Source organism: Eumetopias jubatus, unplaced genomic scaffold (assembly GCF_037043125.1).
Source record: "Eumetopias jubatus isolate StellerSeaLion01/CBP00866 unplaced genomic scaffold, mEumJub1_p1.0 scaffold_3, whole genome shotgun sequence".
NCBI classification, from domain to species: domain Eukaryota; kingdom Metazoa; phylum Chordata; class Mammalia; order Carnivora; family Otariidae; genus Eumetopias; species Eumetopias jubatus.
In genome coordinates this window covers 17,618,348-17,632,992 of record NW_028274809.1, presented here as the reverse complement: position 1 = coordinate 17,632,992, position 14,645 = coordinate 17,618,348, and positions in this window count along the sequence as shown.

Sequence of the window (14,645 nt, the reverse complement as noted above, 5' to 3'; positions counted from 1 at the left end):
CATTCTGAACACCTACGAACTCAACAGGAGATCGAAGAAAAGAGTAGCAACAACTCTCTGAACAGAAAAGCGACCACTTTCTGGAAGGTAGGACGTGCGGAGAAGTGAATCTGAGCGATATTCGGGAGGATAGACGGCGGGGGAGGGGGCCTCCGTTGGCCGTTTCTGGCAAGTGATAGAGACGCAGAGCACAAAATCGGAACTTTTAGGAGTCAGCTCCGCTGAGGGACGTCGCTCCAGTGGCTAAGAGGGGGGTAGAACCCTCCCTAGGACAGTGTGGTCTCAGGACCCTCGGGGTCACAGAAAGACCGGGGGAGCCTGAGTGTGCCAGAGCTCCCAGGTATCGGAGCGGGGAAGCTGGCTGCAGAGACAGAGCCGAGGCGCGGGCTCTCAGCTCGGGGTTGCCATAAACTGTGATCCGCGGCCCAGTCGGGCCACTGCTCCTCCAGCAGGGACCCAACAAGCGGCAGATCCGGGGAGACTCCCCTTCCTCCCCCGGGAGGAGCGGCGTGGGAGCGCACCGCAGGGATCTGCTGGGTTTGGAGACTCCACACGGGATCGGGTGCCAGAGATAGCAACGCTCGGTCACAGGGTCACAGGCCGGGTGAGCACGGAGTGCGGCCGGAGACCGCGGAGACAGGCATGATTGACTGCTTTTCTCTGGGGGCGCACTGAGGAGCGGGGCCCCGAGTTCTTGGCTCCTCCGGGGTGGAGATTGGGAGGCCATCATTTTCACTCTCATGCTCCAAAGCTGTACTGAAAGCTTGCAGGGAACAAAAGCTCCCGAGAGCAACCCAAGCAGATTACATAGCCAGGACTGGGCAAGGGCGGGGCAATTCCACCTCCGGCAAAGACATTTGGGAACCACCGCAACAGGCCTCTCCCCCAGAAGATCAGCACGAACAGCCCGCCAAGACCAAGTTTACCGATCAAGGAGAACAGGAGAACTCCAGCGCTAGGGGAATACTGCACATAGAATTCATGGCTTTTTTACCATGATTCTTTAGTCTTTCAAAGTTAATTTTTTTAACTTTTTTTTAAAGTTTTCTTTTTCCCTTTTTCAACAAACATCAATCCCTTTTTTAAAAAAAATATTTTTTTATTTTTCATTTGTAGAGTCATATTCTATCCCTTCATAGTAGTTACCCTTATTTTTGGTGTATATATATATATATATATATATATGTTGTTCTCTCTTTAAAATTTTGAGATACAGTTCCTTCTAACAGATCAAAATATACCCTAAATCTCTAGTGTATGGCTTTGTTCTAGTTTCCTGCCTGATCACATTCTCTCCCCTTTTTTTAAATCCTCTTCTTTCTTTTTTCTTCTTTTTTATTCTTCTAGCTGAAAGAAAAAGACACTAATTAGTAATATGAAAACACATTAAAATATAAAAGTCACCGGTAAAGGTAAATATATATTTAAATTCAGAATACTGTTCTAATCGTGGTGAGTAAATCACTTATAATTCTAGTATGAAGGTTAAAAGACAAAAGTATTAAAATAACTATAACTACAATAATTTATTAGTAGACACACATATAAAAGATGCAAATTGTGGCCTCAAAAGCATAAAATATGGGGTTGGGGGAGATTTGCTAGGCATTTGAAGTTATTATTAGCTCACAATAGACTCATATTTTTTTTTTTTTGGAATGTTACCTTTCTTTAAGATTTATTTATTTATTTGAGAGAGAGTGAGAGTACACATGAATATGGAGAGGGGCAAAAGGAAAGAATCTCAAGCAGACTGCCCACTGAGCACAAGGCCTGACATGTGGCTCCATCTCACCACCCATGAGATCACGACCTGAACTGAAACCAAGAGTTGGATCCTTAACCTACTGAGCCACCCAAGTGCCCCAGACTGTTATAAATATCAAATATAAATACTTTATGTAAGTCTCATTGTAACCATAGGGCAAGAGCCTATAGTGGATACACAAAAGATTAAAACAAAATAAAAAAATGAAATCAAAGAATACAAGTACAGTAAATCATCAAATCACAAAAGAAGAGAGGAAGACAATAATAAAATAACAAAAGAATTACAAAACAGCCAGAGAACAATGAACAAAATTCAACAGTAAGTCCATAGCTATCAATAATTACCTTAAATGTAAATGGACTAAATACTCCAATCGAAATACATAGAGTAGCTGAATGGATCAAAAACCAAGACCTAACTATACGTTGCCTACAAGAAACTCACCTCAGCTTTAAGCCATAAAAGCCTGGACATGCAGAGCTGGAAAAAGATATTTATTCCATGCAAATGGAAAACAAATGGAGTAGGGTTAGCTGTAGGTATCAGGAAAAAAAAAATAGATTTTAAGCCAAACATTGTAACAGGAGACAAATAAGGTCATTATATAATGATAGAGGGGTCAATCAACAACAGGATATAATAATTCTAAATATTTATGCACTCAACATAGGAATATCTAAATACATAAAGCAAATATTAACAGACCCAAAGCAAGAAATAGACGGCAATACAATAATGGTAGGGGACTTCAATAATCCACTTTCAGCAATAGATAGATCATCCAGACAGGAAATCAATAATGAAACATTGGACTTAAACTACACATTAAACCAGATGGACTTAACAGACATACATAGAACATTCTGTCCAACAGCAGCAAAATATACACTCTTCTCAAGTGTACATGGAATATTCTTTAGGATAAACCATACATATGTTACGCTAAAACACAAGTCTTAATAAATTTAAGAAGATGGAAGTTATGTCAAGCTTCTTTTCCAACTACAATGGTATAAAGCTAGAAATCAATTACAAGAGGAAAACTGGAAAACTCACAAATACCTAAAAATTAAACAACATGCTCGTGTACAACCAATAGATCAAAGAAGAAGTCAAAAGAGAAATTAAAAAATGCCTTGAGACAAATGAAAATGAAAACACAACATACCCAAACTTGTGGGATGCAGCAAAAATAGTTCTAAAATGGAAGTTTATAGAAATAAAGGCCTACTTAGGAAAAAAAAACTCAAATAAACAACCTAACTTAACATCTCAAGGTACTAGAGAAAGAACAAACTAAGACCAAACTTAGCAGAAGGAAGGAAATAACAAAGGTCTGAATAGAAATAAAGAAAGGAAGAATAAAAATACAGTAGAAAAGATTAAAAAAAGACCTGTGTCTTTTTAAAGATACACAAAATTGACAAACCTTTAGCTAGACTCACCAAGAAAAAAAGAGGACTCAAATAAAATTAGAAATGAAAGAAGAGACATTACAGCTGGTACCACAGAAATATAAAGGGTTATGGGAGACTAGTAACTCTGAGCCATTTTTCACTAACAAATTTGACAACCTAGGAATAGGTTCCTAGAACCTATTCAAGTCTGAACCATGAAGAAATAAAAAATCTGAACAGCAGGTTTGAGTTTACTAGTAAGAAGATTGAATCATTAATCAAGAACCTCCCAGCAAAGAAAAGTCTAGGACCAGGTGGCTTCACCAGTGAATTCTACTGGACATTTAAAGAAGACCTCATACCAATCCTCAAAATCCTTCCCCAGAATAGAAGAGGCAGGAACAAACTCTTTTAATAAACATAGATGCAAAAATCCTCAACAAATTACTAGCGAACCGAATTCAACAATACATTATAAGGATATACACCAGGATGAAGTGGGACTTTTTCCAGGGATGTAAGTATGGTTCAACATCTGCAAATCAATGCGATACACATTAACAAAATTAAGGTTAAAAATCATATGTTTATCTCAATAGATGCAGATAAAACATTTGACAAAATTTATTATCCTTTCATAATAAAAACTCTTAAATAACTGGGTATAGAGGAAATATACCAAAACATAACAAAGGCCCTATGTGAAAAGCCCACAGCTAACATCATACTCAATAGTGCAATGCTGAAAGCTTTTCCTCTAAGTTCAGGAACAAGATAAAGACGCTCACTCAGTACTTTTATTCAGCATAGTCCTGGAAGTCCTAGCCAGAGCAAGAAAAAGACATAAAAGTCATTCACGCATACAAAAAGATGTAACATTGTCTTGATTTGTGGATGACATGATGTATATAGAAAACCCTATAGGCTCCACCAAAAAAGCTGCTAGAACTAATAAACAATTTCAGTGAAGTTGCAGGATATAATATAGTAAAGTCAGTCGTGTTTCTCTACACCAACGGTGAATATCAGAAAGAGATATTAAGAAAGCATTCCCATTTATTATAGCACCAAAAAAGAATAAATTACTAAGGAATAAGTTTAACCAAGGAAGTGAAAGATCTCCATACTAAAGGCAACAATGCACTGATGAAAGAAACTGGAGAGGAGAAAAATAAATGGAAAGATACTCTGTGCTCAGGGATTGGAAGAATTAATCTTATTAATTTTAATTTTAATGTCAATACTACTCAATACAATCTACAGATTCAATGCAATTCAATTCATATAAATGGAAAAAAAATCCTAAAATTTGTATGGAACGACAAAAGATCCCAAATACCCAAAACAATTCTGAGAATAAAATTGGAGGCATCACATTTTCTGAGTTCAAACCATATTAGCAAGCTATAATGACAGAACTGTAATCAAAACAGATATTGGCATAAAACCAGACACATATGAACAGTGGAACAGAATAGAGAGCCCAGAAATAAATCCACACATATATCGTCAGTTCATTTTTGACAGAAGAGTCAAGAATGTACAACGAGGAGCGTTAAGCTCAGTCAGTTAAGTGTCCGGCTCTTGGTTATACCTCAGGTCATGACCTCAAGGTTCTGGGATTGAGCCCTACATCAGGCTCCAGACTCAGAGGGGACTCTGCTTGAGGATTCTCTCTCTCTGTCTCTGTCTTTCTGTCCCTCCCCCCACTCATGCACACACACTCTCTTTAAAATAAATAAATGTTTTAAAAAATGAGTGTACAATGGGGAAAGCACAGTCTTTTCAATAAATTATGTTGAGAAAACTGGACAACACATGCAAAAGAATGAAACTGGACCCCTACATTACTCCATACACAAAAATAAACTCAAAGTGGATTAGATTTGAGCACAGGACCTGAAATCATAAAACTCCTAGAAGAAAACAGGAGAAAAGCTTCTTGACATTGGTTTCGGCAATGACTTTTTGGATATGACACCAAAAGCAAAGGTAACAAAAGCAAAAATAAACAATTGAGGCTACGTCAAACTAAAGAGCTTCTGCATAGCAAAGGAGACAATCAACAAAAAGAAAAGGCAATCCAATGAATGGGAGAAAATATTTGCAAATCATATATCTGATAAGAGGTTAATATCTGAAATATATTTTAAAAAACTTACATAAATTAAAAAAAAACACAAAAAACCCAGCCAATTCAATTTAAAAATGGACAGAAGAGAAGAATAGACATTTTTCCAAAGAAGATATGCAAATGGTCAACAGGTATGTAAAAATGTGCTCAACATCACCAATCATCAGGGAAATGCAAATGAAAACCACAATGATATATCACCTCACACCTGTGAGGATTGTTAACATCAAGAAGACAAGAGAGGATGTAGAGAAAGGGGACCCTTGTTCACTGTTGGTGGGAAGCTAAGCTCAAAGGCGACTATGGAAAATGGTACAGAGGTTTCTGAAAAATTTAAAAGGAGAACTACAATATGACTCAGCAATACCATTTTTGGCTGTATATGCAAAGGAAATGATATTACCTCAAAGAGATACCTTTACTTCCATGGTGATAACAGCTTTATTCACAATAGCCAAGAAATGGAGACAATCTAGCTTTCTGTTGATGGATGAATGTATAGGAAAGTTGTGATATATACATATACAGACACCATATACATATATATACATATATATCTCAAAGTGTCACACTGCACACTTTAAATATCTTACAATTTTGTCAATTAAATCCCAACAAAGCTGGGGAAAAAATTATGTCCCAGATCCTCTACTCTTTGAATGATTTGCAGTTGCTAATCTTATGGCCTGGCTCTGGGTGCCCATATTTCTGCATAAAGTCTGTGTTAGGATCCCTATTATGTGATTAATTTAAGTGTCTTTCTGAGTTTGCTACAGAGAATTTACCATGCTCTGGACATTAGCAAGTGAAAAAAAGTATTTATCCTGTATATAAGTTCAAGCAAGGAATGGACCTAGGGTGAAATCCAAACAAAGCTCAGTCCCTCAGTTTTGAAAACCTACTCATTGGGCGCCTGGGTGGCTCGGTTGGTTAGGCGACTGCCTTCGGCTCAGGTCATGATCCTGGAGTCCCGGGATCAAGTCCTGCATCGGGATCCCTGCTCGGCAGGGAGTCTGCTTCTCCCTCTGACCCTCCCCCCTCTTATGTGCTCTCTCTCTCTCATTCTTTCTCTCAAATAAATAAATAAAATCTTAAAAAGAAAAAGAAAACCTACTCATTGCTCTCATTAAATTCATTGTGTTCTCAAGATCATGTATCAGCCTAGCAGGAATGAAATTTTTATAGGTTTTAGTTATGATGTCCCCAAAACACATGTAGCTTGTAGTATACTGCTATTCAGAGATATTTTACTTTCTGTTGATTGGTGTGTATAAATGTGCATATATAATAAATATAGCAATATTATATATATCATATTGTATATATTATATATATATAAACCTAAGTAATTCTATGCTTCATTTATTGGATTGATGTGCCTACTCTGTTTTTATAGATTACCTTATTATCTTTATAATAACTCTAAGTACTTATTCTCACATGACAAATGTAAAAACTACTTATTCTATTTTGTCCTCAGATATGCTGTAGAACATAACGTCATACTCATGCTTCTGGTGGGCATGAGTTTCCAACAGCTTGTTGAAGCCATATTTCCCCAGAATGTTTTTTTGGATTTTACCACCCTGATCAGCAATGCTGTTATTTCTCCCAATTAGCACTGGCATCCTCTAGGACAAGAACTCAATGATTGTATATTGCATGAATTAATGGGTGATTATGTTTTCTTAAACAGAAGCACATAAAAAAAAAAAGCCAGCAAAATTGATGTCCCTTTAAAACCCTACAATTAGAACCAATAAAACAAGCTGGGAAATCTATACCAGGTTGAAGTTTCTTTTGATTACCCAAATGTAACCCCCTGGTAGCAAAATTCTTCACCATGGAGCCAATAGCTAGAAATCTCCATCTAAAACTGCTTCACCCTCCACAGAAGCCATCTTTTCCTAGGGACACCCCAAAATAGCCAGGCACCTTACAACATAAATTTTCCTTCCAAATGCAAATAAGAGCACAGGCAAGCAAATACACTTGAAGCATCAGTGCATCTTCTTACAGAAACATTCATTTCCAGAGCTTTGTGAAACACATTGATACCTCCTTTTAACACTTTCAGAGTAAATGAATTTTCATTAATAATTTAGACATTATAAGGCCAAATACATGGACTCTTGGAAGGTGAACTGAGGTAAATCTTGTGTTGCATATTCATTTTTACCTTGTATTCTCCTTTAAAAATCTCAAGGTAAAATATTTTCATATGTGCACTCATTAATCCCTTCTAAAGAATGAACAGTACGCGTGATGACCCAGCAAGCCACAAAAAGTGGGGATCTAGTTTTTACATACATATATTGACCTTAAGAACTCTATTTTAGAAAAGATACAGAGTTGCTTCTTAGACTCTTTTGGCAACAATCTACTAACATTTTAGCTTATTCCAATGAAAATAGATGGTGCAGCAATATAAAAACAACAGTGCCATTAAAGTTAAATAGTTCTGAGACTCACATTCCTACAATAATATTGGCTTTTTGCCTCTGTTATAGCAAATGTATTAAATAGTCATGCTGATATTTATTTTCTAAATGTAAAATGGAATTAGGATAACAAAGTCTATCATCTGGTGACAATATTGGTTATATATTATATATTTTTTGTTTCTTGTGCTTTTACATGTTTGATTCAAGGTAGGTTACTGAATAATGCATAAACATCTTTAAAAATGCATTTCAGTAGTTGAGATTATAGTTGGTTGCCAGGTTCTCATCTTGAACTAATAATGTGGTGATTTTCTTTTTGTACAGAACAAAACTATGGAGAAGCTAGCCGTTAAAAACCTAATTGGTGTTGAGTCAAAATATTTTTCTGATACAGACTCTCCATCAGTGAGTTCATTTTGTGGAAGAAAACCACAACAATATTCCGTATAAGTGTTACATTTCCTGAAGCATCTTCTTAGGAAAGTTCTTTTGTGTGTGTGTGTGTGTGTGTGTGTGTGTGTGTGTGTGTGATTGGAGGTAATCTCCATATAATCTAACAATGTAAGAAATAGGCTATATTTGAAAAACCCCAAATAACTAAATGATGTAAAGCTATGGAAGACAGCATATCTACTTTCTATGGTTCTGCCTTTTTAGAGGGATCATTTTTATCTCTCCATTCATCATAAACTGATGCCACATCTATTTATACTTTACTTCGAGGCTAAATAGATACTAAAGATTTAGCTTCTTTACTTAGGGTTTTTTAAGTAGTAACTATCCATAATATAACCATGTTCCGGGTTCTGATTCTGAGTTCTGAAGATGCAGAAACTTGACTACACAAACCTACATTGTGACTTTTCGTGTTTGGTGGCAAACTGCCTTTCATTAAGCAGATCCACTGAAGATTGATTAATAATGTAAAATCCCATTTTATTAATTTTGAATGATAAACATAACCACAAATTAGACTCAGGACTGGCTACATAATTGGTAGTGCCTGGTACAAAATGAAAATCCAGGACCCCTTGCTCAAAATGATTAAGAATTTCAAGACAGCAATGGCAGGGCATTTAACTGAGCACCAGGCTCCTCTAAGAGCAGAAACCTTTTATAACTGCACAGGTCACGTGCCCATGAAGCTGGCCCTGATTAAACTCATATATCTGCCAAAGGTTTCTTAAAAGTACAGAAGTGGGGTGAAAGGATTGGACGCAAACCTGTGTTCCCAAGAACAATGGTTCAATGGCTCTTTCCAACCTTAGCTGAGTAGAATGGAAACACGTTAGCACTTCCTACTGCTCCCTCAACTTCATTTAGCTCATTGCTCTTCTGTTGTAATAAGGCATAAGCTCTCTTCATCATGCCCCAATCCAGTTCAGCTGCCAAGATATTTTGCAAAATACCCTGTCTTCTTCATTGGTTTCAGGAGATGACTAGTCATATCGGTTCCACATTCAAAACCTACCTTGGTGTTCCTTGTATTCTTTTTATCTCCTACCTATGTGATTTATTTTTTTCTTAAGTTTTTATTCAAATTCCGGTTAGCTAACATAGAGTGTAATATTAGTTTCAGTTGTACAACAGAGTGATTCAACACGGTGTTGTATTTTATACATAATGGGTTGGTTTTTAATAGTTTCTATTCCAGAGGATGGTCTTTCTCAGCTCTGTTCCTGGACTTTGAAGAAATTTATAACAACCATCTGCACTTACTAGGCTTTATTCGCTCATTCAACACATCTTTATTGAGTGTCTACTATGTAAATGATAGGCACCATAGTGTTTAATATTATAGATTATACTTTTCAATGTATGTTGAATCATATATTCAACATGTGTTATTCAAGATATGATATTCTGAGAAATGACACATATATTTGGCTGTTATGTTAAACATATATATTAGTCCAGACATGTTTATTTACATTAACAAACCCAACTCGAATTATCCTAAAAATTAAATAAATATATAATAGATACACAGGTAGGTAAAGTGGTTTCAAGTGACTGGATTCTAAAATACAAAACATGTCTTTAGGACATCTCATTCTCCTCCTCATCCTCATCATCTTCTTTCTCTCCATATTCTCTCTTTTTCTCTCCATTATCCTACTTCCTATAAGTTGGCTTTATTGTCAAGCAGGGTCACTCCATGTGGTTAAAAAAATATATCTACTCAAGTACGTCTAAGCTCACATGGCAGAGGAGAGAACACCTTTCTTGTTCGAGCCTCCAAAATGGTTATGTCAAAATATTTTGACTGGAGGGTGCCTGGGTGGCACAGTTGGTTAAGCAACCAACTCTCGGTTTCAGCTGAGGTTATGATCTCAGGGTCTTGAGATTGAGCCCCATGTCAGGGTCCATGCTCAGTGCAGAGTCTGCTTGAGATTCTCTCCCTCTCCCTCTGCCCCTCCCACTTGTACCTCTCTCTCTCTAAAATAAATACATTAATATTTTTTAAAAAAGACTTTGATTGGCCTTATATTGGTCATGTCACACACCCACCCACCTTGATCCAAGGACTGTGTCTTGGGGCCTGGGACACTGTTATTAGTCATTCATGAGAACGTGAGTCTGACTGGGAAGTTGAGGGAGAACTTGCAAAAGGAAAAGGGAGGGCTTTTGCTACCAAAAAGGGAAGAAGAGTTTCTCTGCAGTAAAATAAATGTCTCCTCCAGCTTTACACAATAGGACCCTATGGTTAACTGTAAAGAGAGCTTAAGATTTGAAGTCTGGAGAAAAGGATGTACCACTAATACCTGTTGCCTATGGGAATGTGGTCAAATCACTGTGATGTGAAGGGCTAGTGAAGGGTTAATCATTTTTATTTTCAAGGGAAAATGTGAAGCAAACAGAAACACTTGTTCTACGGTTCTTAGAGGAAAAACTTATAAAAAGTTTATACTTCAGGATAATCAAACTATCAATTTTGTTCAACTTTGTTGCATCTATAGAAAGATGCCATTTAATTTTTTGAACTTGGTCAAAATGCTTAACCCTTAAGACTTAGAGTTCCCAGTTTCTAAAATGGGATGAATACTCCGATGATACAGGCTTTCATCAAAGACAGAAATTCTGAAGGCCAGCAATTCCAGGTTTGAAGCTATGCCTTGGGTTTTGATACTTCCAAGAGTTGTATTAATTCTTGTATACCTCTCCGATACTTTCTAAAATCTAAAGGGACCAAGCTTTTCCCACTTCTGACCCCCTATGAGGAATGCCCAGGAGCATTTGCTTTGCTCCATACCCATCACAGCTAATGTTCTGCAGAGTTGGTATTTCAAAGTACTTTTAAATTCTTTTCTTAAACTTCATCCGCTGGAGAAAGGCGATGGTATTATTACATAATGCGATGTGACTTGGCTAGAGATGAACAGCTCATAAATGGACTTGTAAGCAGGTAATATAATCATTAATCCTGCCATAATTCCATTTCTGCTTCCCTTCACATAACACAAGGTAGAACAAGCACATGAAAAGCTGTAGTGCTCCACACAGAGAAAAGATGTGTTCCCTTGAGCCTCAAGTACCACCTCTCTGCCCATACCCACACGGCCAGGCTTCCAAAGTGTGCTCTGACCCATATACAACACGTTGGAAAAATGTTGCTCTTGTGTATATTCTTTATCTGTGGCGTGATGCGACCCTCAAGCTTGTCTCCAAAACTCCTCAGTTGCATCAGGGGACACTTCTGGGAGCTGTGGTGACAGCCGATGATTATCCTGTTCCCCCCAGCAGGGAAAGGGGGTCCCTCTTCCTCCTGCCGATTTGCAGGGATGTTGAAACAAGTCCCCAGAAGTATTTATAACTTGAAGGAGACATTACAATTGGGAAAACCCTGAGATCAGTAAATTACGGAAGCACTAAGAAAGGCTAAAACAACAGCAACAGAACAAGATCAGCACCAGAAAAATCCCACCAGATACAGCAGTTTTTATTACTACCGTGGTCACTTTCAGCATGGTTTAATGTTACTGCCTTAGTGTGGATCCTCAGCCAAGGAGGTTTTTAGAGATCTGGGTTTCTGAATCACCAGGGCAGTGAAGGCATCGGGCTGATGATAAAGGCTGCTTGGGGAGCCAGCAGGCAGCAGCAGGTCTTAATGGATAACAAAGCAATTCTCAGAGCATGGATTTGTCACAGACATGACACCAAGGTAAAAGAAGAGAGAGAGAGATTGTAGAGCGTGTCATTTTCTTCTTCTTCTTCTTCTTTTTTTTTTTTATATATTTTAGGTAGAGGAGAGAGAGAAAAGGAAAGTTAATAAATGGTACAGACTCAAGTTCCAGAAACAAACGAAGGAAAACCAAAAATAGCCAGCTCCCTAAATAGAGTGAAGGGCTGTCTGTAGTGGGGGACCCTGGAGGCTACCTCTTCCCAGGAACCTACCAACCCTCTAAGAAGTCTTTTGTTTGCTCCCTTAATGGATCCTGTCAGCACTTTAATATCCTCAAATATCGCTAATGGTAGCAACGTCCCCTGAAGACCAGTTGGCAGCTGTCTGTGGGACAATCCTGTTTTCAGAATGGTATGGTTCTTCCGGCTGGCTCCTCATAGCCCCACCGAGACCAACAGGGATATCACTTTGGGCCCAGAATGAAAGAAAACTGTGATTCTATTCCGATTTTTTTTTTTTTTTGCCACAAGTTGCTGAAGCATGGAGAAGAGAGAGAGAGAGATTTATGAAATCTCATTAAAATAGTTTTGTTTGCATTAAATAATGACAATAGAAATAGCATATCTAATGTGGGCTTCGGGTTTCATTCAATCCATTAAAAAAATCTTTCACTACTTCTCCACTCTCATAGCACGTTTTTTAAAAGTTTATCTTATTTTCAGACTTGTCCGATCCGAAACCTTTCTACCCTGCAAGTTCAGACACTGACTTCCATTTACACTTTTTTTTTCTCTCCTTTTTCATTCATTCAGTGCTGCCCTGAGGCAAAACCAAAATCAAGAAGTCTGTGGCATTTGCTTCTAGTGCCACTTTATCCACCTTTCCTCGCAATTCCTCTGCTCTCTTAAGAGTTTTTGCCTTCCCTTCCCTGGAGTGTCCAGTGTTTTAGAACTTTCTGTCCACTGAGAAGCCTCTTCAGTGGTGAGAATACTGTCATTCACCGGCACCCAGGCCAGCTGTCCCAGGAGTCCTGCAGGGCAGGGATGTCGGAGAAACTGATAGAAGAATTCTTTCACTGCCAGTCACAGGCTGTGAAGCGCTGGACAACTCTACCTTTCCAAGCCTCACTTTTGCCATCTGTAAAATGGGGTAATACTTGCTTCAGAATGCTCCCTCACAGGGGGAGCCCTCCACACACTCAGGCCTTCCCAGCTCATCTGTACCTCTGCCTCGCAAATTCCATTCTAGGCCAGTCTCCCTCATTCTGCGTTGTCAGGGAGATCTGCCTGATGAGGGAACAGAAGGCTTGTTGAGGACAAAGCAGAAGCTGACATCCTGCAACCCCCCCTCCCCCCCACACTCCTGAGTGGGACATGCGTGACATTCTTCCAGGAAGTTCCCAACTATCTTAATGTTAATGTCTTACTAGAGGGGTAAACAACCTTAACTTGAAAATGGCAAGGCCTCCAGTATCCTGTGAGTCTTCTTTAACACATAGGTTCTTTCAGAAACCTCCCTTTTTCCTTACCTCCCCCAACCCCATAGTATATAATCAGCCAGCCCTCACAACCCCGGCGCAGCAGCTCTTTCTGCCCACGGGTCCTGCCGCTGTGCTTTAATAAGCCACCATTTGCACCAAAGATGTCTCAAGAATCCATTCTTAGTCGTCAGCTCTGGACTCCACCCCATTGAACCTCACCTATATCCCCAAACCCCATCATGCCCAGACCTGCCTGAGAAGCACTCCCCTCAACATCAAAGCACCCTTTTTGTTGAATGACCACAATTTGTGACTCTCTTATGTCATTTTATCATTTTATTCATCTGTTTTATTTACCTTTTGGGAGTTGTTATTCTGCTTCTCCTACTAGACTGTAAGCCCCATTCATGAGGGCAGGGACTATTTCTAGTCTTTCAACATAGCTGCTCTAGACCCTCGTAGAGCACAGAGTACTTGGCAACTTACAGTCTCAATAAACATTTTTGTTGGCCCTCCGTTAACATGTGTGGAAATAAACTGAGAGTCCCCCCCCCCAAAATTAGAACAAACAGAGGCTATATATTCAGAGAGTGCTACAACTGGGGAGTCAGTCACCATCACTTGTGTTTGGCAGGGAGAGACTCAAAGGCTTTGGGAGAGGAGGAAAGTTTTAAGTTGAAAAAAAAGGGAAGACTTTAGTATGCTCTAAGTGGAGGTTGTTCACATGGGGAAGTTGGAGGAGGGCTCTCTGGAAGCAGGGCTTTTATTTATTTATTTATTTTTTTAAAGATTTTATTTATTTACTTGACAGAGAGAGTACAAGCAGGGGGAGGAGGAGAGGGAGAGAGAGAGAAGCAGGCTCCCTGCTGATCAGGGAGCCCAATGCAGGGTTCAATTCCAGGACCCCAGGATCATGACCTGAGTGGAAGGCAGACGCTTAACCGGCTGAGCCACCCAGGTGACCCAGAAGCAGGGCTTTTAATGATTGGTTTGGGAAACATCTTTGGCTTTTTCTGGCTCGTCCTGAGTTAGAAGTGGGAGCAAAAACTATAGGAGTTGGCAGTCACTGACCAACTCCTGTCGTTCTGAGCGGATTACTGCAGAGTTTATAGGTTGGAGTTCCATTGTCATACGTGGTCTGGTCATTGTTTGTTTGTACATTTCATCTCTCCCATGATTCCTTCCCTTTTATTCCTATGCCCAATACATAACCTACACTTTCAGACAAAGTATGAAGGGAATACATTAGTTAGCTTGAAATAAACTGTTAATATATGACTATATCTTGAGGCATAC